Source organism: Petromyzon marinus, chromosome 13 (genome assembly GCF_048934315.1).
Source record: "Petromyzon marinus isolate PM22_M1 ecotype Great Lakes invasive population chromosome 13, UKy_Petmar_22M1.pri1.0, whole genome shotgun sequence".
NCBI classification, from domain to species: Eukaryota; Metazoa; Chordata; class Hyperoartia; order Petromyzontiformes; family Petromyzontidae; genus Petromyzon; species Petromyzon marinus.
In genome coordinates this window covers 9,739,739-9,763,860 of record NC_133679.1, presented here as the reverse complement: position 1 = coordinate 9,763,860, position 24,122 = coordinate 9,739,739, and the positions used below count along the sequence as shown (strand labels likewise).

The 24,122-nt window shown below is 45.2% G+C and overlaps 1 long non-coding RNA gene across 1 annotated transcript in view; it reads right to left on the bottom strand.

Moving 5' to 3' along the window:
* Positions 1-13,947, bottom strand: part of LOC116941985 (uncharacterized) — a 130,081-nt gene extending 116,134 nt beyond the window's left edge. The window contains exon 1 of the long non-coding RNA XR_012941651.1: positions 11,216-13,947. This is a non-coding gene — a long non-coding RNA (uncharacterized LOC116941985). The remainder of the gene's footprint in view (positions 1-11,215) is intronic.
* Positions 13,948-24,122: the final 10,175 nt, after the last annotated feature.

Below are 24,122 nucleotides of genomic sequence, written 5' to 3'. Positions count from 1 at the left end.
TCACCACCTCCACCGTCGAGGCAAAATTGCATCATCGCCGAGTGTGACACAGTTAATTAGAGATTACTGCTTCTTGCACTACACGTTGGTGACGTTTGTGTCACGTAAGCTCTCGTAACACTTAATCCGCTCCATTTCTCTCTCTCTCTGCATACACACTGGGCGTGGTGGTGGTGGGCAGTGTTTGTTTTTGGCCTCCATGCCTGCACTGTCTGTGCCAGTTGACGCGGGAATGCCAGACGCATTTATTTGAATTGCAGCGCCGTTCCACCGTTAGTCTTTTATTTGATTTGTTTGACAGTTTACTCTTTTTGTAGAAAAAGGTAATGATAGATGTTTATTTTAAGTGGAAATTCATTTTGAACTGCGTCACCCATGTTTGGAATATATATGTCAGCGTAAATCCTCCTTTGAGGTTTATTTGACAATGTAATAATTTCCATATGCTAAATGAATCAAGTTAATGTTCGACTCGTTAAATTCTTGTGCGCGCAGTACATCAGTCAGCTTTGGAGTAATAATTCACAGCTATATTGCCGATCAGTATACATCGTTGCTGTAAGTGACTAATTTAAGAATATTATCTAATTAGCATATGGCAATTAGAAGCGGTTAAAATTATAAGCACGTGTTTCAGCGTTAATTTAAAACTAATTGTGTGACTTTTAGAAGCATCTTCTGTCTTCATAGCAGTTTTATTTCCACCGATTAACTAAATGTCAGCACTGAGTGTGGATAATTGTTTCTGTCTAAACTTTGCGGATAAGATAATAAATAAATAGCAATATGCCGACATTCTGGATAAATTACATCAACAACATGATGACATGTTCCTACCGTGCAGATGTATACAATATATTTAAAAAAATGAATTTGCACAATGTAGTACACATTTCAAGTGGAGTGTACAGAGGGTGAATACATGTCTGCAGAAAAGCGCACTTGTAATGTGTTTATATTACAAATGAAGACAGCGAAAGCGTGTTAATAAAACACGCAAATCATGCTCATTTGCTGTTCGGTGCACCGCTTCACATCTCAATCTCCGATTTTTTTTTCTGGAGGGTGGCGGTATGAATTACGCGCGACTAATAATTGACTATTAATATTCAACCTGCCCAAGGATTTTCTTGAGCGATTCATTAACCTCTCATTATTGTCACAATTTGTTTAATAAACACGTGCGCTGCAGGCAAGTGCACGAGGGGAGGTGGGGGGGGGGCTAGGGTAAGAACGGGGGAGCAACTGAGCGCGCAAGCGCCGATGATGTCAAGGGGTCGAGCGATTCCTCGCGAAGTGGGGGGGGGGTTAATCCTCGCGAAAGGGGGGGGGGTGGGTTAATCCTCGCGAAAGGGGGGGGGGGGTTAATTCTCGCTCATGTTTTAGATGCTCCGGCAATCACCCTTCACAAGCGCGGAGGCAAAGCATTTATGAATTAATAAAGCGGCGTGCGTGGCGAAGAAGTGCGGCGGGCGAGCGAGCGAACGAGCACGGCAGGGCAATCAACGGGGAGTGGGGCGAGGCGCGCGCCACGTTGCGGAGTTTAATGAGCTCTACGGGGAATAAGACAGCGCTGTGGGCTAAATAGGACGCGGACACAAGGCATCCCTTTGGTTCCGACTCCAAGCACGTCCATAACAATGCCATTCCACGTTTAGAAATTTAATCGCGGAATGCTTGTCAGGGCGCATTAGCGTCTTGGACAGCGCCCCCCCCTCCACCCCAACCTTGAGCGTAGCACTGTGTCCAACTTATTATGGTGCGTACGAATACAATCACGCGCGGGCTCGCAGACTGTAACCTTCGCTTCTACCCAGACCGAGGAAAATGGCGTGCAGGATATTATACGACCCCGGCACATACTTGACATTTATCATCCATGGCTGCTGAATTATTCATGGGAATAAATGACTAAAATAAAACACCTTTGGCCTATCGCAGCAGCGACGGCAGAGGCGGCTGGGGTTTATTTTGCATGTGGGGGTGGCGGAGGGGAGAATTGCTGCACAATGATGAATGCTGAGCATCGCACATCGGGTTAGCGATGACGGGCTTGAAATATTTATTGTGCTGTTTGGCGCCGGCACTTCGGAATTAAATATCTGCCTCACATTACATTTGGGTGAGAGACTTGCATTTTGCAACAGCGCAGGTCTCAGATTACTGCTTTGTCACTCTGAGGACTTCAAGGTCAGACGGGAATCTATAAAGTGAAGAAACAGTCAATATGGGAAATACAAATTTGGGGAAATACAAATTTGTGCAAATATGACGCGGTGAATATATGGTAATTGATTTACCAGGTGGGTGTTTTTGTATTGTTTATATACAGATTAGACAGCTTCTCCTACTGCTAACGTGGTCGTTTTTGTCCAGGCTGACGCGATGCTCACGATATATGAAGAAAAATAATGCGATTTTCAACCGCGCTCGCTGAAGAAGTGAATAAATGAAACATTGGTAGTACGTTCTAACATGTTTCTCGTCAGAAAATTCGCCATGGTCTACGTGAACTTTATTATTATTATTTCAAATTGCCGGTGGGGGTGTTAGAAAAAGAAAAGAAAACACAACCACACACAATCCCAGTCCGTGTGTTGCTGGGAACGTGTAAAATTGCTCGCTCCGCTGAACCAATTTACATCATTTTGATAAAGGACGTTTGGCTGTGCCTGGGATTTGGTATGCGTGGGCGTGGAGATTGCGTGCAGGCGCTTGTCAGATGGTCTGGGGGAAAGTAAATGATCTATGTTGTTTACCATCTGGCAGGGAGCAGACTCTGTACACCTCCTGGTGCTGCAGCATTAAGCAGCGCTACATAATCACACAACAGTGGTAACGTTAAAAGAGCCTCCGCATTTGTATTGCTCGTGCGTGTGCGTTTAGCGCTGCGCTGCGAACCCGGCCACCGGAGTTCGATTCCTGCTCACGGCCAACACCAGTGACGATTATCTGAACCGGTACTGGGTCTCCCCTAGGTCGACTCAGCCTCAAATAAGTACCTGGTGCGATGTGTAAACATCGCCACGAGGGAGACAAAGGCGGTCGGGCGTGGTGTTGACCACCCACCCCCTCGTGTGCCGTGCCGGCCTTTATCGGTGCTCGCTAGCGGCACTTGTCCCTACAGTCTATTACAGGCTATACGGGGGATCTTTGTCTTTGTAGGTCAGTGTGTACGTACGTACGGGCGCGCGCGTGTCTATATATTGATCATGTTAACTGCTGTGTTTACCCAATATTAAAAAAAATGTATTCACCCAATTTTAAATATTCTACGAAAAACAATAGCCGGTGACGTCACCACGGTGCTTGTGCCAGGCTAGGTCCGCACCGATGCCACGTGAATTGTCGAAGGCTCGCTGGCAGGAGGTCACGGGACAGAGCCAGGTGTCGTGAGTTAACTGACCGAGATGACTGGCAGATGCCACCACACGTGCTCCCCGCTGTGCCAACCTGCTGCCTTTTAGCTGCCCGTCGCTCCACTCGTCGTTGTGAGCGTCGCTCCGGACACACACAGACACACACACAGACCCCATCTGATACCAATACAGCAACTGGGGAAGCTTGTTAACCAAAGTGAAAAAATATACATTTAAGAAGACAACCAACAGAGGCACCTACAAATTATTCATTTTTAAGTAAAGAACTCGAGTTAATTAAATGTAATTTCCAGAAGGTATGTTTCGTCTCAAGATGACAACACGTTTGTTAGACCGTCACAGGTAGCCTATTACGGCATACGGAACCACTTACGAATAGATCCTGACCACAGCCTACAATTGACATTAGCTGGATGCCTTTCATAATGCCTGGATACAGAACAAAGGAAATTCGCACACAAAACAATTCGCAGCTGAGGAATGCAAAAGATTATGCGCACGGCTTCTATTTCCAAAGATGAACGAGGGAGCGGAACAACACACAGAGACACACGCACGTACTCACGCACACATACACATACTCACGCGCACACACACACACACGCGCACGTATACACACGCACTCACGTACACGCGCACACATTCTCACACGCGCGCACACATGCACGTAGACACGCGCGCACGCACGTACTCACGCACACACATATTCACGCGCGCACGCACGTACTCACGCACGCACGTACTCACGCACGCGCGCTCAAAAAAACATCAAACGCAGGACTGGTGGTCTCCATGTCCCCGCTGGGCCTGTCAGCGTTCGATTTCCCATCAGGTGGCGAGCAGTCAGTGAAAGGTCCCCCGAGCTGGGGGTGCGGACGGATGGCTGTAATCGGGGATGATAGAGGAGGCCCAGCTGAGGGTGACAGATGGCCAGATGGCTGGCGGGCGGGTGGATGTCTCCCCCCCACCCCCTGCAAGGCCACAAGAGTGGAGGCGAAAACTGGGACGAGAGCCAACACGCCTCCCGTGTGCTCTGAAGGGGCTGCAAACTCATTTCTTTTTAACTTGTAATCTGGTATTGCCATTTATTACCCCCCCACACACACACACACCTGTACCCTACCACCTTCACTGGCAGCTCTGTCTGTCGGCTGCTCTGCTCTTTTGCCGAGTACGATGACTCACGTGTGAAGACGCATGGAACCTTTTTTTTTCCTGCGTGCGGGTGTGTACGTTATATGCAAACTTTCGTAGCAAAAATAATGTGGAGAGAAAATTGCCCACGCTACAGCTCGCTGGTAGAATAACAAAGACCAAGATTCCCATCCTGACAAGTGCTGTTTGCGAGCACCTGTGAAGGCAATGTGGCACACGAGTGGGTGTGCCAGAGCCACGCCTGGCCGACTTTGTCTTATCAGTGCTGATGTTTATTCACCGCACCAGATACGCGTTTGAGGCTGAGTCGACCTACAGGAGGCCCAGGACCCATTCAGAAAATAGTCACTCTTCGTGGCTGTGAGCGAGAATCGAACTCAGGTCGCCGGGTTAGTAGCGCTGCGCGATAACCGCTACATTACCGCTCAGCCCCACAGACACACACACACGCAGAAAGACGTGAACCCACGCGTGTGTGAACGGTGACACACACGCAATCACACAACACATGCATACAATTATACACAAGCCAAAAAAAATGCCTATTGCTAAATTCAGGTCGTGGTATTTAAAAAAATAAAATCTCGAAAATAGGCTAATATTGTTTTTGACCATTGCACACACGCTTAATAGTAGCTCTAAATGTAAGTAGCCCATGCGCACATTCTTGAACATGCAGACTTTTCACAAAGAGCAGGGAAAACGCAATCAGTGTTCCTTGCTCACAGCTGCTTTCGTGGCGTGCTGTTACAGTTATTGGACGAATGGAAGTGTGGGGGATTCAGACGCTGAGTGTGGTGCTTGCTCACTGAGCAAGAAAATTGATTCCAACTGATCTTTAAATAAAATTGTTCCATGTTCGGCTTGAGCAATTTTCTGAAACACCTGTTCCGGCAGTCCCCATGAATTTCAATAATGTCCAACAGATTAAAATGAAAATGACATCTGCAACACGGGGTGCATTTTTCATTTGCGATGCGTTCGGTTGATTTGTGTGGCGTAAATAAATAAAATAAGAGCAAATAGCTAAATAAATAAGCAGAAATACACATCGTTATATTTTTTGCACGAGCTACCTTGTCTCTGCGCCTCTTAAATGTTGAATATTTAACTCTATCGGGAATAAACACAATCACATAAAAAAACACCATTCCCATTTTATATGCGTGACTTGGCGGGCAGTGTAAATAAGGAAATTTTGAACCGTTGTTCATTTGCTTTATAGCACTGGTCCAGCACGCTGTCATACAATTCTTCAGTGAATAGAGGCCTTGGCCTACAGCAGTATTGAAGCAAACAGAGGACTGAAAGGATAGCCAACACCATGGGGCAGGCTTCCAGAGTGGACAAAATTGCACTGCACAGCTTCAATGAGCGGAAATAACAGTGTTTGAAAAAGCCTGCTCTTGGCATCTCTTTGCTCTACTTGTAAGGAGACTGGAGTAGTTCTCACAGTGTCTCCCCCCACCCACCCCCACCTCTAGGGCTAATGGGCGGGCAGGAGAATTGTCCACTTTATCCGTGACAAGTGAAGCCTGGAAGCCCTTCGACAAGATGGCAGGTAAACAGCTGTGCAAGCGGGTGCAACCTAATCCTGCCAGCCGTGGCACCGCCATTGGGCTAAACAACCAAACAGCCACCGATCCCCCGGGCTCCGTGCCGTCACGGGTCGACGAGCCCGAGCACTACAGATAAATCAGCACCACCGGGGCCACCCCCGCCCACTTTCAATCTCGCAGTTATCGCGGCCATTCAATCACGCTGAATGGTGCTCTGCAGAGAGACGGGCAGTCACCAATGGCTTTCTGAAAATGTCTGCTGGGAATTGACCCAGCCGTTTTCTCCGGATGAGCCGATCCCAGAACCGACAGTTCTGTGGGAAGGAATGTCCTCTTTTGGCCAGCGTTCCAAGCGAAACAATGTTTCACAGTCTGCGGGCATAAAGACCTCTTTGTGATGGAGTGTTAATAAAAAAAAAATCCTCTTTCCACCAGTGCCGAAGTACCTACTGTGCACATTCAGTCATTAAAAAGCGCTTGTCTTGCCAAGATTTTATGCTCAAATCCCTTGAATAATGTGCATGACTTCACTTCACGCAGAAGACTTGCCATCTAATTATCTCCGATTCTCTGAACAATCTGAATGTGCTTAGTGGACCTTAGAGCTTTTCTTATTCAGCTCAGTTTTGTTGGCCTAGTAACTTGGGGGCCCCCCTTTTTATTCACAGCAGCAACACTAAATTTTTAAACCCTTTATTTCCAACAAAACCCAATTGTCAATAGAGCTGCAGCTCGACTCACAACAGAGGTCACAGCCAACACAGGCATCTTTTCAGACTGCTTTGAATTAAATCACTTCTGCTTTTTCCCAGGCATCCTAATAACAGGCCATGACGATGCTTCAAAGCCACAAAAAACACCATTAATGCTTATTAAAGCAGGCAAAAGCCATTCTTTGCAGATTTAATTCTGCCGATAGCTTCCCAGCACATACTGTCACATTATAGGCACAGATTTGTGCAACTCTACTTGCAATTTTTTTTGCTTAAACTTTTTGGATTATGGTTTTATTTATTGTTGTTGCATCAAGTAAATAAACATCAATCTAAAATGGACAGACATAGTCCATATAAATGGGGAAAAAAAATCCGAAAATAATTTGCAAGGCCAAAAGAATTATAACAATAACACAGCAATGCAGAAGAAAAGCTCTAGAATCTATTGTGTCACAATATTAAGTCAACACGGATAGGGCAATAAGTAACGAATTTGCCGAAAAGTTACGTGTTTAGTCAAGATAAGAAATGCCTGAGTATCTTTCTCAGTAAACGATAAATGCATGTTTTATATGGAAGCATACATATATATCACTTGTACCTGGGCCACAGCACTAGGATGCCGAGCCAGCATATTCTGAGATCCATCAAACACTTCTTTTGGCAGGAAAATGAATTCCAAGAGACATCCAGGACCCGTAAGTCACCAATAAATTACTTCTAGTTGTCCTGATACTTATGTCGTAGGAATACGGGGTCCCTGGAGGAAGTTAACAAATATGAATCAAATCTTAAAACATTTATTTGGTACGGTGTGTGTGTGCCAGTAATAATGTCCTCTGTTTACACACCAGGAATATGTTCACGTTGCTCTGCGCAGTTTCTATCAGGGTGTGCTTTGTAATCCAATTCAGGCATGTTTGCCAAGGCGAAAGCAATAGGGAAAAAAAGAAATACATTAACTTTTTACAATGCATTGTTTTGTGACCTCAGGCACGCCATAATGAAACCTATTTTAGAAAGCCTTATTCAAACACTCTGTATGGCAAGGCACACATTTTAATCAATTACAAACACTGGAAAAAGTCGGCGGTTTACTCCATGCCTGCCATTAGTTTCAACTTTGGGAGACTTTGTATGGCACCTGTAAAACTATCCTTTTCACTTGGTGGGAGTTTAATAACGTGTAACTCCTAATTGCACCAAAGAGAACAACTCCCCGTGTATAACATTACAAAACGTATCGTTCATTTTAGAATCCCAAACACTCGCTGCTTAATGTAACCTGAGGTTTTTAATACGTGCGATTATTATTATTTTTAAATGACTTGATGTATATTTAAAGAATGGAATCATAAAAAAAATAAACCACACACATCTCAGCCAAACAGAAGGCGAGGAATTTTTTTTATTGTGTTTATATTCTCTCCCCAAAGTCTGCCTGCCTGACAGAAGTTTTGAAACTTCGGCACCACGAAAATGCATCTGCTGGCGATGGAGTGCCCAGAATATTCTAGAAAATGACTGTGGACAACCCTCTTGACAAGCACATGTACACATGCACACACGTGCAGTCCATGCATCGTCAGGAATGCCAGTCAAAACGTCACAGCTCTTTTCTGCCGAATAGCATAGAGTATTTGTTTATAAGACACAAGTGTACACTTTAAGAAGCATATACAAATTACATTTACGCAAGTACGTTACGTATATGCACGTACACACGCACGTTTTTAACTTATACCAACATCAATGTTTGAGCCAAGAAATATGTCTGTTTCCTATTCTGCTGAAAAACAAAGTAATTATCCATTGGCTGCCTTACTCTTAGACGTATAAAATTGTTTCCACACTCATAAAAAATTATCCAAATAAAGGAAAGGGAGAATGGGGTTAGAACGTACAGCTTGGACGCAGTTCACCCATGAAATGATACTGAAACTTTACTTTCACAGTCCATTAGCTCCAATTAAATATCAATATTTTCCAAGACGGATGACAGATACTTGAACATTCAATAAAATCACAGGGAGAAGCCACTTTGTTGATACTTAATTCCCTGATACAGCTAATCATTGATCTCGTCCCTTGATTTATTGCCGGACAGCAATCCCCATTTTGTATTGCGTAATAATAATGGCTGTTATGCTCCAACGAAGCCATACGGGCAAAAAAAAATAGTTTGTAGTTTTTTTCTCTCCTACCAAAGTGCATGAAATTATACAACGTGGAGGATCACTGGAAGAATGCCATTTGAAAAGGATGTTGCCCGTCCCCCCCGGGGCCACAACCGGGTTTTCGAAGCACGTGCGCTGGCATTTCAGATGGCACAATGTGGGTATATATTTTGGGTTGGTGATTATTGGAAGAAAGGTGCATATATATGTTGCACCATTTAAAAAAAAATGTTTAACGTTACGGTCTTCAACAATGACGCAGAAGCAAAGGTAAGCATCGCACACGCGCGCACCGAGTGAGCGATACGCGTAGCGTACGTCGTGTTAGGCACGTCGGAGCAAAACGGGGAACGCGTCGCAGGCAGGGAGAACAGCATAGGAGAGGATACAAGAGGGAAGGAAAGTACGGGGGAAATAAGGACGTTGGAATTAAATTGCATAAATTGGGGGAAATGTCAGATCAAGTAGAATCAACGCAGTCGAACCAAACCTTCCCGCATGCTTGTTTGTTGCGCCATTTGTCGGTTGGTCTATCTTCACAAGCACATGAATATGCGAAATATCACCATCACATAAACATGTAAATGTTTTGTTTTGATTTAATTGTCGCTCTCGTTTCTGCATGGATGTGGGATTTGCAGAAGGAAATACTTACTCTTTGGTTCTATTCGGTAAATCACGTTATTGTATTTTTTACCTACGTGACTTTACCGAATAGAACCAAAGAGTATGGATCCTTGCAGTCACGAAAGCTTCAAATATAGAAAGGAAATACTCATTCATCATATCGCAATTTTTTTGTTCCAATATCCACTCATAACCTGTTGACATTTCACGTGATCATTCTTCATGTGTTCTTTTGTGTATCGTGCAAAACCCTGTAATAGTACATTGCAGAGCGCATGTAATGTTGTTTTATAAGCGGCGTTATTTTGTTTGGCTATCCGGGTCTTCGGCACATCCACTAGATGTTCACAAGGGCCCTCTGACATTGGGGCCAAAAGATCTCACTGTTCTCCACGTAAAACAATCTCGCCGCTTACAGGACCTCACCACTGGCTAGATCTCATCACTCTCCACCCAAACACAATTGCACAACATCTCACCACTCTTTAACCAAAATTGCTCCGTGGGTTTAAAATTTTAAACAAAATTGACCATAACTATCCCACATGTCAAATCACCAGGCACCAAGTGGCCAGGTTTGGACACACAAACATTGTAAAAGATAACATTAAGGTTTTACTGGGTGTTCCAGAGCGAAGCGGTTAAAGCTCTGCGGTTCTTAAGAGCATCTGGCATGGTCCACACCCACAGCGAGGGTACTTTAAATGACTGTTTGTTTACTTCGTGCCAATGTGGTTAAAGCACTACTGCGCTTGCCTATGATGAGGTACATCAATACATATGTCTACAATAAACATCCGTAAAGCATTTACACGAATCGCATTACAAGAAAAGATGCCAGCCAAGTAGATTCGATGCATTTCTTACACGCGAAGGCAATGAGAAGCAAGTGCAGCTGCATTTAAAAAAATGCAACTGTCAAATATTGTTATATATACACATACCTCTCTCTCTCCGCTTCCTAGGATGCTCATTTCAGGTCGAGTCTACTTATGAAGAGAGTCAGGTTCATTCAAATACTCCTCATCAATGCTGTGCAACGTCAGGAATTAATCCAATGTCCATGGGGTCGTAATTAGAGGTGCCACAACGCATCGATTCATTGATCAGTGTCGATTTCGTAAGCTCCATGATACATGCATTGTTCAGCATGTTAAGAATAAACATTTTCGGTATCTCCTTCTTGAATTAAATTGCAATTATTCATTGAATGTATGGTGCGGCGGCGGGGTGGGGGGGTGTTGGAAAGACGTAACATAATTCGTACGACACAGTTGATATATACACTTTGAGGCAAGTTTTATGAAACTCAGCAGAGTGGGTTTTAGAATTATCGTAAAACAATATAGCGCGGGTAACAAAATGAAATATTGACAAACGGTGACAGGTACACGAATACAGGCTTACCCCTGTCAGTGGAGGGGGGTACGCACACTAATATAAATCAACTCACGCGAGCCGGAAAGAGGTGGCTACAGTCGGTAACAACAACAATGTATAAAAACAAGAGCCTTTATCCTCAATATCTTTGACTTCTCTTTGTTATTGCATTTGCTGAGATTCAGATCTAGCACGCGTAACATTTCATTCTCCGTACTCACGCTGAAGCCTTGATCTTTACAATATTTTCCAAGAGCGCTTGATAATCACTGCAGTGTATATTTAGTGCTGTCGGGATTCCCATACTATTAGACTTTTTTTAAACAATTATACCACCCCTCATTTCCACCTTCCGTAACGTTCTGAAAAACGTTGCCCCCCCCCCCTTTCCTCATATCAGAAAACTAGGAATTTAAAATTAAGCAAAGTGTGACGAGGCTTCATCCCGGGTGTAACCAAACCTAAATAAATCATCATACTCGCAGCAATCTCCGCTCGGACGCCACGGGGGAAAGCACGTAGCAAGGTGCAAGTTGAATGTGTGTTGGGCAGGCGGTGGTGGGGAGTGGGAAAAGTGCATTTGATCATGCGGTAATTGGTTTATATCCCTGCTGGTCACACAGTAAATCTAGTTCTACAGCGAGGCTGCCATCAATCGATGCTACCGGTAGCCAAGGGGGGAGGGGGAGTAAAGCCACAGCCCTCGTGGTTCTAAACAAGCTGGTCGTTTCATCCGCCTGTCACGCTGCGTGGACGAGCCGAGAAAATGGCTTTGCCCTCCTATATTAATAGCGGTCCTCCTTTTACTTCCACGTGGCGCCTTTTTTTCCCCTCTCTCTCTATTTAAGAGCAGAAGTGCGGAACACACGCAGGAAGAGTGACAACAAAAAGTCAACCTCAGCGGAGGCTTATGGCGCTTATCTGTTAGAAATAAACCGGTTCGGCTCATCGGAGCAAATTTTGTGTGTGCGTGAATATGCGATACTGTCTGCTTCCCGCCTCTATCCCGCCCCCCTTTGCGCCCGCCGCAAGAGACGCTGTTGATGATAACTTTCTATCTTTGCGCCGACCGAAAACCTTGTTTGGGCAGGGGGGGTGGAATGAGTTTAAGCTTGGTGCCATTACATCGCTGTGTCAATACGTACGCAAACGTTCAACGTTGTGTTTGCAGCAGTAGAATATTTGTCTACGCCGAGCAAACATTCGCGCCGAAATAATCCGGGGCGTGCATTAACCAATCTTCCCCTTCTGCGTATCAACAACCGATTCTATATCACCGTAGGGGAGAGGATAAAAGGGGCCCGTTGTGCACATGTTGTGGGAGAGAAGTGTGAACATTACACACGCCGCACTTAGCGCGAGCCCTCTGACAAGTCGGTGAAATGCAGCGGGCTTACTATAGGAGCGCCGAAGATGGTTAGTATAAATATTTTAACATCTTGCAGCGTGTCAACACTTCACGAGGGCCTCGGCGTGTGGGGGATGAAGGCAGTCGGTCACGTGCAGATGCTCAAACCGGCCGCACTCGCCCCACATTCCCCGGCGACGACATCACACGATTGGAGGTTTACATTCATGCATCCATTTCATGGCTTAGTGAAAGAAAGAAAAAACAACCCATCGTCACCGGTGAGCGTCAAGCAGCCACCATCCTATTGTGATAATCTATCACACACGTTATACACCTCCGTATACTTTTTTTTGTAAAGGAAAAAAAATACATCCCACTTGAAAGAAGAAAAAAAGAGGCACATTTCACGCGTATTTAACGTAGTTTTTTTGGCAGAGTGCTGTCTTTTCCGAGCCGTCCGCTGGGAGTTGGCGAAGCGATGCGGTGCAGCGCCAATTGCTGAGATTGCGGGCGAAGTTGAAGCGCTCCCGCCGTAATCTATTTTGCATGCAAGCTTCTCTTTGGCGAACACGTGGGCGAAGAACGGCGGAGGCTTTTGTGGTTCATCGACAGCCAAGTGGTGCCAAGAGCCCCTCAACACTGTCAAGCGTGGAAGAGGCCATTTCTCCATCCTCTCACGCTCACCTCTTTAACCTCCCGTACTCCAGGACTTGCAACCTGAGGATTGTTTACACAGATTTGAGTACAGTATATGGCGATCACTTGGGCGTGTATTCGTTAATAAAGGACATGCTTCCCCACCCCCTCATCCCCTTTATATAAAAAAAAATCATGTTTCAACTCCCTTTTCAAAGCTGTTGCTAAAAATGAACCGGCCACAGATGTACAAATTGACACGTTCAGTTAACGATGGATGATTTATTTGAGTAATTCGTCTAATGTATTTAAAGAGTACTTTTACAACTTTGAAAGCAAATATAAACATTCGCCGTACCCTTTATAAGTTTGGTGGTACCACCTAAAGCTATATAGCACTTACGGTGGTGAATATAAGTACTGTACAGCGAATATATTTATTTTTATTTAGTGTGAAGTATTCTCCAACAGTGGAAATTAACTTTACGGAATGCAAGCTACAGGCAGCTACTTTTATACTTTTTTGGAACAAACAAAAGCTATAGTACATTATTGTCACGGAGGCATCAACGGTTGAATGAGTATTGCTTAAAATATAAAATCACAAACTCAAAAGAGAAATGTAATGCAATATTTTTGGCAAAAATGGGCCGAGGGTAATTTTGCAGTTGTGCCAGATAAAATGTTGTAGCATTATTATTATTATTACTACTTCTGGTTCGTACACTGCACCATGAACCCGGCGACTTCGGCTTGACTCCAAGCCATGGTTAACATTCGTGACGCGTGGAATCGGAAGGATTCCTGGCCTCCCATTCACTTACACCCGAAACGGACCAGTATGGTGAAGTATGGTCAAACACAAACCTCATAACATGCAGCGTGCGGCGACCTTAATCCAGCAGCGGATTGACAAAATAACTTTACGTTATTGTGAATTTTCATTGTTAATAATTCACAGTTGCTATTAAGTGTTAATAACATACAGCCTTCTTGTTTCCATCTATGAAGGTTATCGCTTGCCTGCTAGTGACTCGGAACGGTTAGCCTCAGGACACCACGACCTTAAGCGATAATTATCTCATATGCAATCTGGACCTCGGCTAGCAATCATTTGCTCACATTCGCAAATCTCGTCAGATTATCTAAATCCATGAGCCAAAATAATATACTTATATCGCAATCCGTTACAGGCTTCCATTATCTGTGGTGGTGGTGCGGGGGATGCACACCTCTCGATTCTGCAGAATTACTCTGTTGGACAATTGGCAAAACGTTTAAAGGGACATCAGTGTAATAAGTCATTTGCAGTTGTTCATGCATTTGTTACAATTCACAGCCTCAGCGCCCTCCTGAATGAAGAGAAAAAAAAACCCAACCAAAGCTCTGGTCTGTATAAGGCAACGTCTCATTTAAATAACTTACAACCACTGACCAGTCAGAGGCTCCCACTCCACGTGGGCCTGTGACTGCACGGCAGCCAACAGCCAATGAACCGGGTTGGCTGAGCACCGGCCCTCTTAGAGCAGAAGCAGGAGCAGCACTTAGCGTGGCAGCAGTAAGCGTGCCGTGCCGCTCGTCGAAATTGTCTCTGCAGATGACTGCAACCAATTAAACTTATCTCATGAAAGCTCTCTTCCACGATTTAATTTGGAGGCGATTCTTGCCTCATCTTTTTGTAATGCTTGTGTTGTTGTATATAATCCCGAGGGCTCAACGAAAGTGTTAATTTGTCAACACTCCTGGAAACTGTAATGGAACATCAAACGCGTGTTTACGCGAATGCGAATAAATGCAAATAATAATTTCGTAAACAGACGCAGTAAATTGTATTTGTTGTGAGAAGAGGGGGCGAGAGTTGGTGGGTGAGTGGAATGTGGAAAATAAAGAAATAACCGATGCACAAATATTTACAAGGAGGAGCAAACTAAGACGATTAAGTAAAACGTCAAACAATTCATTACGCGCAAAACAATTAGGACAGTCGGCTAAACCGCTCGCACTTAAAAAAAATTGAGATACGCGTGCCGTCTTGTATTGAAAGTTGTCCGACCCCGCGTTGATGAATACTCGGGGAAGCGTAGCTGGCTCCGACGTTCGCACGCCGCTCGCTATCGCGGCGTTTCGCTATTATTGTAAGCGCGGTCGCTCACTAATGATTTTACCCAGCTGGTTTGCCCCGGGTGCCTTGCTTTGGCGTTTGCAGTGTGCGTGCCCTTTTAATGAAAAAGCTATTACTTTTGCATCCCACCCCCAACCCCCCTCGAGCCTCCATCATGGGGCAAGATAATTTACGGTGAAATATCGTGTTATTTTGGCGCGGGCCCGCTTAGTGATATATGGCCTTTTATTTGCATCTCGTGCTCGGCTCGTAGCGCGCCGCGCATCATTAACATGTTTGTGCCTGCGTCTCGTCTTTCATGTCTGCGCAGGTACTGACGGGAAGCGGACTCCTGGGCTAGAGATGAATAATAAACCTGTGTGACCCCCCCCCCATCATCAAAGAAATACAGAGAGATTAAGAAGGGCACATGCTGTAAATTTCCAGGTGAGCAGCGGTTACGGTTGGGTGGGTGGGGAGGGGAGAACGTTTGAGAGCAAACTGAGTTTTTGAAAGGATGGGGTTAAGGTCATTTTAATGAGGTGTACACCGTGCTGGGTTTCATGTCCAGGCGCCGAGGGTGGCTTTTTCAGACCCACGTTCGCAAGCTAGATTTTCATAATGTAACAAAAAAGTACGTGTGATAATGCGTTGGCAGCGATGCACAAGCACGAATCTATTTTCAAATAGATGCCGTTTTAGATGTTATTTATTTCAGCAGTAAGGCCACAATGAGCTGTTGGGCTCTATTTCACGGACCGGCCTGTGATGGTACAAATAGCAAAATGTTCACATTTGTCAAAAAGATTGCCCTAAACGGGAGAAAAAATATATAATAGGCTATGTTTCACGTACTGGCCCTTCTAATAAAGAATAAAGAATAATAACAAGACGAGCCATAGCCCTGAACGTCACCGATTATATATTTGTTTTGTTCCTCTTTAGGGCAGCATTAGATTGACGAACGTGTTCATTTTTTATTTTCATAAATAGCGTAGTGCTCGCAGGGATTGGAGCTTGCCCGATTGCGGACAAAACCTGCTCGGAGACATTGTGTCTTGGCCACATTTCACAGAGAGAGGAGCGATTCAGTTGTGGAGCTCTTCCTCCCTGCGAAGAGCGACACGTTTCATCACCAGCCCCCGCCGCCCCTGCCGGGCGCGATATCGCACTGGCCAAGATGAGCCGCAATCAACCGCATTATACAGCGATGCATAAACACATTCAGTAAGTACCAATCTGCTGCGTATAAATAATGGCCTAACAGATGGTTTATAATCCCTCGACAGCAGTTTGCCAGAACCCCAGTAGCCGCGAAGATAATAATAATAACAGCGAACTGCGTGCAGTCCACTGATCACTAAATTTGGCATGGAGAGAAAACAAATGGGGTTGAGCGTGCGCGTACGCACGCACGCACACGATGGAGCGCGTCGAGAAGACATCATCGTGAATATAACTCCTCTCGGCAATTAGTCAAATCACATCGAGCGCCGCCGCATACTCGAGTACACAGGGCCCATTGTACACCTCCACCGCCCCGCGTACGGCATTCGGGGCGGTGCTGTGATTTATCGCTTTAATTGGAAGCGGTTTCGCCCATCTGTCGCAGGGTTCCACGTTCGCTGGAGCCGCTTGCAGCGAGGAGCAAACACGCAGGGAAAAAAAGAGGCCTGTTTGCTCTCCATGGTCACGTCGCTCGTCTCGTGGGTATTAATAAGAGACATCAGTGTCACACGCGGTCATTATTACAGGCACACACTGAGCGAACAAGCTAGCAAGCAGGCCAGCCAGTCACGAGCTGCAACTCACAGACCATGCAGCCGTAAATGAGGCATCAGATTAAGACATTACTGCCATTAGTCTTGAAATACAGAAAACAAGAGTCTTGCGTGCGTGTGTGTGGCGTGACGTGTGTGTTAAGGTCATATGGTATTTCGAGTGACATTTTCAGCTGGCTTTCGTGTTCATGTGTGGTATAGGTAATTGCACGTTCATTTAATGTTTGCTGCTGCTAGCAGTCGTTTTTATAATACATTTTTGATAGCACTTTCAGGTACGGCGATGTTCTGTAAAATGTGTTATTAGCTGCGCAGTGTGAGGTTAATATACAAAACATGCGGGATGTTTTTTTCGGGGGGGGTCCGCTAATTTAGTGGGACAAACCCCACGGCCCGTTTTTTCTTCGTCTTCTTCTCATCTGTACGCTACCGATAATTAAGTCCGGAGGCACGATGCCCGCCGCCACTGCACACGTAGAGGACTGCCACGCAGGGCTTCAAATGAACATATTCGCCGGCAGCAGAGCAAGTCTCGGCACAAACTCACAAACGCTCACATTTCCAATCCGCTTGCTATTAGCGATACGTTTTGAAATTAAAATTGGGTGCTTGGCAATTAACAAAATGCAATGTGGCTATTACTGGAAAAAATGTTTCCCCCGGCAGAATAATTGAAATGTTTTTACAGTCGGTCACGTCGTATACCCATTCGGGCTGTATGAATCATGCAGACCAACGTGTTAAATTAAATACACCATGCAGAGGGACATTATCATTACTTATTTTTCTCAAGTTTCCCATTGCGCCCTGACCCTTGACATCCACGATAATCATCATCATCATCATCACGGTTTTCCCAAGTCTCCCCACAATAATAAACGTGTTAATTTAAAGCAGTCATTTAGATATGACCGTGCTTTCAGGCCGATTCCTTTAAACATTCAAACTATTGTTATGCACTTTAAACATAGCTGATTGTGTGCACACCTTACGACTGATTGACTACCTCCCTATTGCACAAAGCTGCAGTCATTTTTATTCTTCCAGTAATAATTCCAGACACTCAATTCACCAATGTTATGAGAGGGCCTCCCCACACCATGTTGGCCATGGGGGCGTTTTGACAACACTTCATCACGCTGGTCAGTGAGGCTCTGTGTAGGGAGGAAAGAGCCCAGGAACAGTTCTGATATCCCTCTGCACTAAATATTGACCATGGTCGGGAAGCAAACTCGGGTCGGCGGGTTCATAGAGTTAGACTGATAACTTTAATCTAAATTGTCTTATGGTTGTTATTGTTTGACTTGCATCCCACTGGGACTTTTACACACAGCGTTGATATACGGTGCTTTTTATGGAAGACTTGTGCTGTTATTTCCTGGATTTTTCTGTTGCGCGCAGTCACTTTAAGATGTTTCTTGTTCATGTTTTTGTTTGTTGTGGTTGCACCCGATTCAAGAGCCGCATGGCTCACAGGGCAATACCAAATCAATAAACGGATACTGAAATAGCACAGCACACCGACCATTGTGCCACCGATCCACCCCATCTTTGATTCTTAAAACAAACCCTGCAAACTCACGTATGACCATTCTCAATATCACAAAACTCTAAAACGATTGACATTCCAGCATGAAAAAAACCTATGCATATGCGTTGCCAAATAAGTGTTTCAAATAATCAACGATGAGGTAGAGCAGTGGTTTATTACATCTATTCATATTGACTCCAAATGTTTAAGCGTGAAGGTGCGTACGGCAACACATTTCTGAACGACGAAACACACGAACGTGATGCAAACGTGCGTCACAGCACTCCGAACTGTGCTCCGCCAGAATGTGGGGTATGCAGTGTTTTTGTGCAAAGTGCTGTTGGGTAGCCCAAACAATGTAATGGAATCCGATTGCGCACCTGTGCGCCTAATGAGCTACAGGGTCAGGCGAAGCGGATAAAATGTCAAGGTTAAATATATCAGGCAACTGTCACAAATTCTCTCTTAGGTCATTTAATTAGACCCTTTGCAGGTGTTGTGGCCATTGGATATAAATAGCCCTGAGATTTGCACATAAACACGCAAGCGCACCAAGTCACAGAAGGGTACCCATCTGAGCGAACACTTTTGAGAGAGTACTTGTTCCCCGAACATATTTTTCTTCTTTTTTACAAAGCCTTTATTAAACAAGAGTGTCAAACCATCAAAATCGTGTCAAAACTTAACACGCATTGATTTACAATTCATTACACAGCAGTCTCTTTGGGGACCTCAAAAAGGTGTTGGCAAGGCTAATGGGAAATTGCAAAGATTCCTTACACGGAGCGTGTTCCACTGGAACAAAGTCTGTAAGAAGAATGCAAAGTCCTTGACAATTGTAAACAGGAATTCTCCATCCTGTACAAAATCACCCTGGAGCTCACCTGCACCATTTCCAAAGATCTCCCGTGTATCCTTAAACAGATTGTTGGGGCAAGTGCTGTTTGCGAAAAGCACTTATGAAGTCCGACATGACACACTAGGGGGTGGTAGACCAGCACCATGCCCGGCCGCCCTTGTCTCCCCAGTGCTGCCGTCTACACGCCGCGACAGGTACTCATTTGAGGCCGAGTCAACATAGGGGTAGGCCCAGGACAGGTTCAGATATTCGTGACCGATGGTTGGTCGTGAGCGGGAGTCTAAATCGTGTCGTCGGAGATTCTGAGCGCAGTGCGCCAACCGCCACGCAACTGCTCCCGATAACACCCTTTACACGCGCACACCACCCACGTTAAGTGGCACAACGCACAGCAGCAAGCAGCAGCAAGAAAGCAAGCAGCAGCAGCAGCAGCCACCACAATCTACGAGGAGTTAAAATTGCAGGGGGTAAAAAAAATCAGCATGCGGCCCGCGGGGCCTCATTTCTCGCTCCCTGGCCCGACGCGCCAGATATCAGCATCTGGCGAAGCAGACGCGCTCCGCCGTGCCATTTCACGGGACGCTGCCCATGCGGCGGCGGCGGGGAAAACAACAGGGGGATTTATGTAGATTGCAAGCAATCAACGCGCAGCCGCCGGCTGGCCCGTCTCGCCCCGTAACCATCACCGGCGAAATTCCCCGCGCCGCTGACTCGCTCAAGCAAGCTCACATGGGGGACAAAAAAACCACGTAAAGCGCATTTTGTGTGCGTGTGTAAAATAATTCTTCGTGTCCTTCCCCCCCTCCCTCCCCCGCCGCCAATTCTATTCCAATTGCTCTCGTGGCTTCGTGTCACGAGACAAAGTAGCCATTTGTAACCCTGGCAGAGCGGTGCATCAACCAACGCGTGTTCGAGAATGGCACATGCAAGGAGGAATTACAGAATTGCTTCTGAGCGACCCTTTAAGTGGCCTGTTATCCAGACTCGGTGGTCCTGCGCTGTAGCCCCCCTCCCTGCTAACAGAGAAACGATTGCCACATAGCAGTCAGACCCATATATTGTATTTCTCAGAGTTAAAACGTTGGCGGATTTAGTGAAAAGACAAATTCAGTACGATCACATTTTTGTAGTGATTCGTGGCCAGGATGAGATACCGTCTGTACTTGAGAACCTGCCTTTCATTTGAAGTTCGGTTCTCAGTGGTACCAGCTCGGTGTCCTGATCCACGAGTCACCCAGCCAACCTCCAAACAGCGTGCACAGTGTACGGATTTGTCTGCGAGTCATTATTTAATTATTACAAAATGAGTTGTTCTTATTTTAAGCGACCGTATGCAATATTCATATGCCGTATTAGGTTATTGATTGTATGCACATTTATTGATGAAAAAAGGTCATACATGATCCATATTTCAGTTTAACCTTGATGCAATTTCATTGAAATATACTATTTTTGGTTCACTGTGCTGGGATTTGACCCAAAAAACTTTTTAATATCAAATTTTTAATAACTTAATATAAAGAGTGACTTAAAGCTTTCGTGACTGCAGGAATTCATATTCTTTGGGTCTTTCGGTAAAGCCACGTAGATAGAAAAAATAATTCAAATATCACGACGTTTCGATCGCAACACACTATTTTTTCACCTGATGAGGATTGCTTGTGTTGCGATCGAAACGTCGTGATATTTGTATTATTTTTTCTATCTACGTGGCTTTACCGAAGTACCCAACGAATATAATACAGTATAAAGAGTAACATTTATTTAATGGCTTGCAGAAAATTGCATGGAGCACAGTATTTCAGAGCCAAGTGGCTTGGTGATAAGAGCGAATGGCTCGCAATGAGTTGATTCATCATCCCTCCGGGGTCGATAGAAATGCTTCAACTTTATGGGGATGCCAACAGTGCTTCTCCTACGGATAGACTCATCCCCACCATAGAGACATGGAATTTACACTTACTCGCTTCGGGGATGTAAACACGAGATGAGCACCCCATCAATGCTCATTTAGGAAGAAATCCATTTTGACTTAACTTTAGGATTAATTATAAACACCCAGCAATACACTATGCCCAAAATGCGCAAGGCAGCAAGTTCTCATTTTCCACCCAAACAGCTTCAATATACCAGCAAGGCGAACGCAAACATACCAGAGAGTGTGCAACATTCATTTTGAGTCAACGGGATTCGCGATCCTGTTTGATATCGCTCCACCCCAGAAGGTGCCCGTTTCTTCAAAAAAAAAGAGAGAAAGACAGATCACCTGACAAGGCCCCCCTCATGTTTAAAACATGTCAGATGCCCAGCAGACACATGCACTGGTGTGATAATGGCTCTCAAATTAGCACGCCCGCCGGATCATCGCGAGTGAAGAGGGCTTTTGCTGTGAACGGCTGATTGGCCGGAGGCGCTGCCGGGGGGGGGAGCAAGGGAAGGCATCGGAGCGATAAATCATGCATTAACAATCGTCATCGCCTATTGCGCTCCCTGGCAACAGCTGAAAAGTTCTGGGGGGGGTGGGATGGGGGGGGGGATGGGGAGGGGGGTGTCCAGTTGGTAAAGGTTTACATGAATTAAACAAAAGGGAAGAGTTTTTTTTTTACTAAAGTGAGATCAAAGCTCAATGCCCCATCCTCAAAATATTTTACAGCTGCGCTAACTTCACGTGGTGCTTCAACGTGTTTTGTGTTGCTGTTGTTGCCACTGTAATTGCCAAAGATTATATGTAAGGCAGGTGATGCTCTGTCGCGACAGCCTTGCGATTCTGCCGTGCCATCGCTTTTGATGGAAAGCGTTAATAATTACGAACGCCTTAATTGGTATCTGCACAGTGGGTGCAGGGGGGTGATGATACGAGCGCGTGAACAACACAAAAAGAGCACGGTGCATCTTGGACATTGATCCAAAGCAGGGCCCTATATGAGCATAGGCAAAACCATTGGTCAATACTTTACAAAATCTAAACATTTAGGCAAAAGCATTCCATTAGAAGGTATTATATCTGCTTTAAGCTAAAATAATCATACTACTATCTTTATAAAGTAAACATTTACAGGATATTTAATAGATATGTCAACACAGCGCAATTACTTGTGAGGACAAGGCATACGTCTACTGTGTAAATATATATAAAATTCAGTTCTGTTAGGACATCATGTCATGTGCTAACCAGTGGCTTGGAGGTGTGGGAGCCAGGCATCGGTGTGAAAAATTGGGATGTTTCAGTTAATTGCTGGGAGGCGAGTAATTTCCACTGGAGCGTAACGACAATTGGGGGTAACGGCTCTATAAGCGTGAAGGTCCGTGATGGGCGCCCAATAATGAAGTGTGGCTCTGTTTTATTGAGCGTGCAACGTGACTGGGAAGGCTATTTGGGGCTATGGTGTTGGGGGTACTCTCACGTCTCCACAAACACCCACTCAGAATGACAATAGGCCAACAACCCAGGCCTCAATCCGTCGCACATAGAAACACCTGGTAGTCCTTTACACTACACAAGACCAACAAAAAAACTGAGAGATGAGAAACCTACCCATCAATTGTATTTTCAGTGGCACTAAATTGAACCATCACCAGATATGACCCCCCATTAAACAGCATAAAGCTTATCTCCAGCCTGACGCTTGTAAAACAATCTCCATTCCATGGCTAATGACCATTTCTACAAAGGCCACGGAGATCTATTCGCTGGTGTCCACTCATTGCATTCGCCATAGTCCACTCGAATAAATGCTCCTCAGGCATCTCAGCTCCCCCTCCCACTGCCCTCATTTTCTTTTTTCCCCTTGTGTCATTCCTCTCCCTTTAAATGCAGCTGTGAACTTTGAAACTCTCGACCCCTCTCCCCCCTTCATGTGCCCCTCTCCAAATGACGCCCGCTAATTTTGCTGCCTAGTCATGCCTCATCTATTCACACTTGGTATTGGGTCAGCAACAGTTGGAGCCAGAGCACGTGTGTGTGTTTTTTTTAATTCCCTCGCGATATTTGAGTGCGCCAGAAGCCTAGAACCGTCCGCAACAGATACTGCAGTACGATTTCCCCGGCTGGTAAAGTCGACTCGTGGAGGAGTGGTGGCGCAGTGGTTCGCGCACAGTTCACGACGAACCCTGGCACCTGACTACCGAATCCCCCCTCCTCCGTCCTCCCTGCTACCCTCACCCCCACAAGGTTCTGCGCCTCACCAGTGTTTACCCACCGGCTGCCACTGCTGGTGAAGTATGGTCCCTCAATTACCAACACGGTGTGGGGAGGCCGTCAAAGCGCAACTTTGCGTTGATAGATGCCACTGAAACAAAGTAGTCTATGTCGATCATGCTGAGTGTTAGCTTTGTATATACTAGGCGTAATAAAGTGATGCATTGATTTTAACTCACGACACGTGTGTAAAATTCTGCGTGTAAGAATGTACGCGTTTCAATTCATGTATGTTATATGTAACGGGTTCATGTCGCCTCTGCAGTGACTAGAGGCACTGGCATTCACCGCCAGTATTTACGAAAAAATGTGTTGCGTTGAATCGCAACAATTTATCGATTCAAAAATCATTCCACCGCTTGTGTGCATACATACAATCTAGGCAAATCTATTATAGGGATACCACAAGCATAAAGACTCATTTTAGTAGAATGCAAGTACAAATATAAGCTGCGAACTGCTACTTTCCTCACATTTGTTTAGTTTTATCGAAATGTAGGCCTGTAAATTACATAATGGACCTATTTCATGCATTGGTGAAAACCACTTTTCCACCCAACATTGGCAGAAATGTGATTTCCCACCAACGCATACATTTGGCCTTCAGCCTCAAGACTAACCAGCACTGGGCAGCATGTGGGAGCCAAGTATAATGATTCTCTTAATGAAAA